At 39.4% G+C, this 6,642-nt stretch overlaps 1 non-coding gene across 1 annotated transcript; it reads right to left on the bottom strand.

Annotated features, from left to right (window-relative positions):
• Positions 1 to 3,187: 3,187 nt before the first annotated feature.
• LOC141615561 (small nucleolar RNA R71) lies at positions 3,188 to 3,294 on the bottom strand. The gene has a single exon (XR_012529977.1). It is a non-coding gene; the product is annotated as a small nucleolar RNA R71 (small nucleolar RNA).
• Positions 3,295 to 6,642: the final 3,348 nt, after the last annotated feature.

Here is a 6,642-nt window from a genome sequence, read left to right as displayed (position 1 = left end):
GAATCAAATTGAGGAAGCTGGATTTGGGATACGTCATTAAATCAAAGTCAAAGCTGCCATCTGACTTTACCAAAGTCATACTCGTCAGTCGTCCCCTACATTATCACTTTCATCACCAATTCACCATTTTATCATCATCCATCACCAATCACGCCCCTCCTGCCGTCTTCATTTCACCATCAACCTCCTGCAAATTCGCTCAACCATGGACCCTGCAAATCCCGAATTCGGGATAAAAATCCGAGTTCAATCCGCCGTGCTCAGGCCATCATCACCATTCATATCCTCCAACCAGAAGCAAACTTTCACCATTGCTTGAATCACCATAGCCCAGTTGCTCACGTTATTCAACTCGGAACCAGAACCCGATAATGAAGCTCGCCAAACTCCGAGCAGCAACCATCAGCTACCCAACTCCGTCTTCCTTCCTCATTTCGCCCTTCATCACCACTTCAATCCCTGCGTTCGTCACCATCATTCTCGACACCCACCATTAAACCCGTCCTCCTTCTCCATTTCCACCTTCACCATAGCAGCTTCCCCTGCCATCAACACCATTCATCAACAACAACACGACATCAACTCAATCCTCGACCCAGAAATCCGACAACAAACACAAATCAAGCCACCATCCATCCTTCATTCACTCATCCACCATTAACCTTCATTATCGACCTCGCATCACCATTAACAACCCCCCATTACCACCATCAAATTCACGCACCTCTAAACTCTAGCTCGAAACCGAGCTAAATTGAAGCTTCGAGTCCCCTGTCGGTGCCCCGGCAGTCGACTACCCACACCGGCAGGCACCAACATCAATTCCTCTCCTTTTCTCTGTGAACTCGCTACCGGTCATGACCCCGGCAGCCGGCCTACCGGCATACAACTCGCAATCAACAAATCTCGCATCAATTTGTGTTCCTATGCTGGTGCCCCGGCAGCCGCCCCACCGGCAACCACACACACCTAGTGAATTTCTGCCTTTTCTTCAAGTACTCGCTGCCGGCACCTCGTCCCGGCCACCGGTGGACCGGCAAAAGTCCCCTGCTTCCGTCTTTTGACTTTCCCTTTTCCCCTCTTATTGCTTTTGCTTTGTTTTTAATAGAAAAAGTGTGTGTGCGTGTCATTTGCTTGAGAATGTATCGTTTAGTATTAGTAATATGTGTTAGGATTATTATTATTAATTATTATTATTATTATTGTTAGTAGTAGTAATTAGTAGTAGTAGTAGTATATAAAGACACACATTCACATTAGACTACAACACACTACCCATATAATTAGATAGAAAATTAGATTAGTCCATCCTTCTCTCTCAATATTGTAGAACCCTAATATTTACTCTCTCATTTTCATTCAATAAAATTTGCAATCTTTCTTTAATTATTAGTTTAATTCTTCCTTTGTTTATCCAAGTTCTTCATCTTTTCAATAGTTTACAATTAGTATTTTGGGTTGTATTTGAAGATTTGAAGAAATTCATTCTTCCATTATTATCCAAGCTTGCTACTTTCCTCTTTGTTGGTACAATTCTCATCTTTTGTTTACATTATTTTCATTTGTTTACATTTCTTATGTTGTTTAATTGTTATTCATCAAAAGTATTAGTCTTTATCATGTTTACAATGTTTACTTGTTTATTGTTGCAATTTGTTGTTAATTGCTCACCCATGAACATGAGTGAGTAGTCTAATCTAGGGTCTAGGGGGAATTTGGGTAATTAAGGGGATGAATTTGGATTGTTAACCTTTTGAATTGGGTAATTATGTGGTTTATACTCTTAATGCATTTGAAGTGTTTGTGGAAATGCCTCAATGAAAATTGGACATTTCATTAACATGTTTGGCTTACCTTAGTGCATTGTGCTATTAGATAGTTTTAGAAGTGCTTATAGATGAGTTTTAATGAAAATTAGAACATCTCTTTAATGCATTCGATCCGTCTTGGTGCTCATGCTATTGGGTAGTCTCTATGCTTAATTTGTATTTAGTTCATCTCGATCAAGTGACAACTTATTGAGGAGCTTAAGGTGACTAAGAAATTAGTCTTAAACCCTTGACCACCATTATTACCATTTTCTTGTTAGACCTTGTTTCTCCCCCTAATTGCCCTTTGTGAACCCAAAGACCTTAGCCTTCCCTTATTAATTAAGAAATAATTTCATTTAGTTTAAATTTTATACCTTGTTGCATCTTAGTTTTAGATAAATCAACTTTACTTTTGTTTGACTAGACTAAAGACTTAAACAAACCAAGTATCTAACCTCCGCCATCTTTGTGTTCGACACCTGAATAAATACTACTTTTATTTGGTTTTATAAATAGTTTTTGGTACCGGAAGTGACGGCAAAACCCGGTCATCAAAATGGTGCCGTTGTCGGGGATGGCGTTAGGTTATGCTTAGTTAGTTGAAGTTTCTAGCTTTAGTCTTCACTTGTTTGCTTGTTTGTGTAGTTTGTGTGCTTCTTGTAGAGTGTGTGTGATTTTTGCCTTACCCTAGTGTGTAAAAGCACTAGGAGTCTTACGGTTTGTCAAGTTGTATGCCTAGGAGGAACCACCAAGCTTTGCTCTTTGACTCCGATCCCGAAAGGCTTTTTAGAGCCTTAAGGAATAGGACCATTGCAAGGGTTATAACCTCTTCTCAAGCAACCATAAACCAAGCAAATCCACCCATCCAACCTCTCATTGAAAACACAACTCAACAACAACCAAACATTACAATTGATTCTCCACTAGCAAATCCATTTCACAACTTCCAACTTCCAAATAACCCACCTCAAACACCACCTTCTCATATACCAAATCCACCACCACCACCACCAATGGCTTTACGTGATCATAACCGTCCAAACCATAATGATGCTTGTAACCCCATCAATTTTGGCACCTTGGCTCCAAACAATTTTGAGATGCACCCGGCTCAAGTTGGCCTAATTGAAAAAAACTTGTTTGGAGGACACATTGAAGAAGATGCTCATGCTCACCTAAGGAGGTTCAAGAGGAAAGTCTCTATGATGAAAAAGAATGGGGTATCCGAGGATACACTAAGGGTGATGTTATTCCCATTTTCTCTAACGGGTAAGGCGGATCGTTGGTTGAATGTGCACCCTCCGGACACATTTACTACATGGGATGCCTTAGCCAAGGCGTTCCTAGAGAAGTATTATCCATCATCCAAGACCGCCATGCTCCGAAATGAGATCCACACTTTCCAACAAGAGGATGGAGAATCCTTGGGTGAGGCATGGGACCGGTATCAAGACCTCATTGCTAGTTGCCCTCACCATGGGATTCCGGATTGGTATGTCACCCAAACCTTCTTCCAAACTTTGTTGCCAAGAACAAAAGAAATGGTGAATGCCTCCGCGGGAGAGGGATTCGATCATTTGGGTGATGAATAAGGTACGACTCTAATTAAGAAAATGGTGGACTCCTAGGCAAATTATGGCACAAGAGTAAATGTCTTAAGAAGAAGTAAGCACCCTCCCGTATTCTTAGTGAATGTGGAGACTAATGCTAAGCTTGATATGCTCACCAAAAAGCTTGAAGAGTTGAGTAACAAGAAGAAAGTGAACCAAGTGAATCAAACTACCACTTCTCATGGACCATCCATGGAGGAAGTGATGCAAAGATCAACATGTGAGTCATGTGGAGGGATGGGTCACACTTATGAAGTATGTGCAAATAACCATTACAACAACTTTGATGGGAACAATGTGCAAGAGGTGAATGCTTACCAAGCATTTAACAATTTTTCCAACCGTCCACCTAGACCCTCATTTAACAACAACCAAGGATCCAACCACAACTTTTCCAACCAATCTCAAGCATACCAAGATTATAGGGGTAACCAAGGGAACCAAGGTAATCAAAACTTTTACCAAGGAAACCAAGGAAACCAAGCTAACCAAGGGTTTGGCCAAGGATTCAATCAAGGATACAACAACAATGGGTTCAATCAAGGATACAACAATAATCAAAGGTACAACCAAGGGCAAAATCAAGGGTTCAATCAAGGGTACCAAGGGAACAACCAAAATTCCAACTTTAAAGATCAAGGATATGGCTTTTCTCTTCCAATTTCCAACCAACCTTTCAACCAAGAGCCACCACCCCAAGCAAGCAATACCATGGGAGATGATAAATATGAAAACTTGGTGAAGTTGATAGGGGATTTGGCAAGTAATACCCAACAACAAATCAAGAGTCTTGAAGCTAAAGTGGCTTCCCAAGCTCTCATGAGTCCTCAAAAACCACCGGGTGTATTTCTAAGACAAGGGCAAAATCCAAGGGACCCTATGAAGTCAAAGGAAGTTAATGCTATCATGGTTGGAGTTGAAGAGGAAAGAGAAGAGTCATTTGATTTTCCAAGTCAAGAGGAGTTATCTTACACTACTCCCTTTTCCATGGCTATGGAAACATTCCAAGAAGTTGACCATGAGCCCGAAAAAGAGAGCATAGAAGACTATGTGCTTGAGCAAATAATGACAATTCATGGTACAAGCTTGGATGTTGAAGTCGACCCGGATAAGGGAGAGATGGTTATGACTACACCAACCATTATAAGTGAAGAATTTGTGCTTGAAGAAATTGTGGAAGCACCAAATGTGAGGGTAGAAGTTGAGAGGAACCCGGAAAAAGAAGAGATGGTGATGGTAGAAGAGCACTCTTTAGCCAAGCAAGAAGAAGTCATTTCTAGAAGAGTGGATATTAGTAGCCATGAACTTGATTTCTCAAGTGAGAAGTGCAATGTGGTCAAATCTAAAGAAATCCCCATCAAACTTGATGACCCCGGGAGTTCTCAATTCCTTGTACCGTTGGTGACCAAAAGGTGGATAGTGCTTTATGTGATTTAGGGGCAAGTGTGAGTGTCATACCACTTGCCCTTGTGAAGAGGTTGAATATTTCAAGCTTAGCCCGCACTTCCATTACAATCAAACTTGCCGACGGAACTATCAAATCTCCGAATGGGATTCTCAAGGATATCATGGTTCAAATTGGTAAGCTTTCAATTCCTACCGATTTTATTGTATTGGACATCCCTATAGGAAGAAGCTCTCGTGTTATTCTTGGTAGGCCATTCTTGGCCACGGGAGGAGCTATCATAGATGTCAAAGAGGGAAAATTGTCATTCAAAATTGGGAAGGAAAAAGTTGAATTCAAGCTACCACATGCTTCAAAGAAAACCGTGGTTCAAAACATGTTTGTCGTGGAAACATTAGAACTCCACGAGAATGAAGATGAGAACATGGAGCTCTTAATTTATTGGGAGCCGAAAGTTGATGATGAGCCACCGGATAAGTTCCTTGAAAAAGAAGTGAATGCTAAAGATAAGTGTGGGGAAATGGGCAAGACTCGGGAAACCGAGTTCGATTCTAGCACCAATGCCCCTCCAAAATCAAAACCAAAAATTGAAAAGAAGAAGCCAAATAGATGGAGGAAGAGATCGAAAGGAAAGAGGGTATGTGACCCTATTGATGACAAAGAGACTAAGGAAAAGCTTGAGGAAGAGGTGAACCGAAAATGGCAAGAGGTTCAACATGCCATGTGTAGGTTACATGATGTGATGACAAGGGTGAAAGGCTCTTGTTTTGTTGGTAGTGAAAATTGTGGAAGGTTGGTGGGATCTAGGGATATTGATCCCGGTTGAATGAAGTCTTTGAATGAAGAGGTTTGGTGGAGTTACTTAAGAACCACCACAATGTATATATTCTTCTCCTCTTTAATTAAGTTTTTACCGCATTTTGCATTTAGTGACATGATTCGATAAGGAGCTTATCTAAATTAGCTCTCTTTGCATTCATATAGTATAGCTTGCATCGTATTTCAATATTGCATATAGGTTAGATCATGCATTACATGCTTATTTGAAAAATCAAAAAATTAACAAAAACATGTATTTCATTACGAATTTCCTCCACACATTTATTTCCATTGGAAATATGTAAATAAATAAGTGTGGGGAGGAAATTCCATCATTTTAAAAATACAAAAACATGTTATTTATTTTCAAATATTCAAAAAATCCAAAAATATGTTCTTTAATTTCGAAAAAATTCAAAAACCACCAAAAATATGTTGTTTATTTTTCATATTCTCTCCCTATACTTTGTTCCATTGAGGACAATGTAAATTTCAAGTGTAGGGAGGGAAATATCCACTTTGTGAATATTGTCTATATTTGTTCATATCATTATACACTTGTAAATTTAAGAAAAATCAAGAAAATGCCTAAAAATTGAAAAATTTCTGAAAAATTCAAAAAAAATTGCATTGTATATATATGTGTTTGTTGGCTATTCCATGATAGACATTGACCATTTGAGGCAAAAAGGAGCTAGAAGCCGCTTGGTAAACTCGTTCTAATCTCTTACTCCTTTACCGTTCTTTCTTTTCGTATCTTGTATATTTGAAGGAGAATGGGATTTTGTGCCTTGGATGTTCCCTTGGGGAACTTGTGGATTGTTGGTGTTGATGTGTTGCTAGGATTAGTCAAAATTGTTGCATGTTTACCTTATGTTCATTTCAATTTCTCGCATGCATTTGTTTCACATGTATATATATGTTGCGTTTCCTTCTTGTTGCATTGAGTTTGTATATAAATTTTTGAACAAAATTTGGTCTAGGAAGGGAGTATGAT

Source organism: Silene latifolia, chromosome 11 (assembly GCF_048544455.1).
Source record: "Silene latifolia isolate original U9 population chromosome 11, ASM4854445v1, whole genome shotgun sequence".
NCBI lineage: Eukaryota > Viridiplantae > Streptophyta > Magnoliopsida > Caryophyllales > Caryophyllaceae > Silene > Silene latifolia.
Note: the sequence above shows the minus strand (reverse complement) of the source record. Positions and strands in the feature narration are given on the sequence as shown.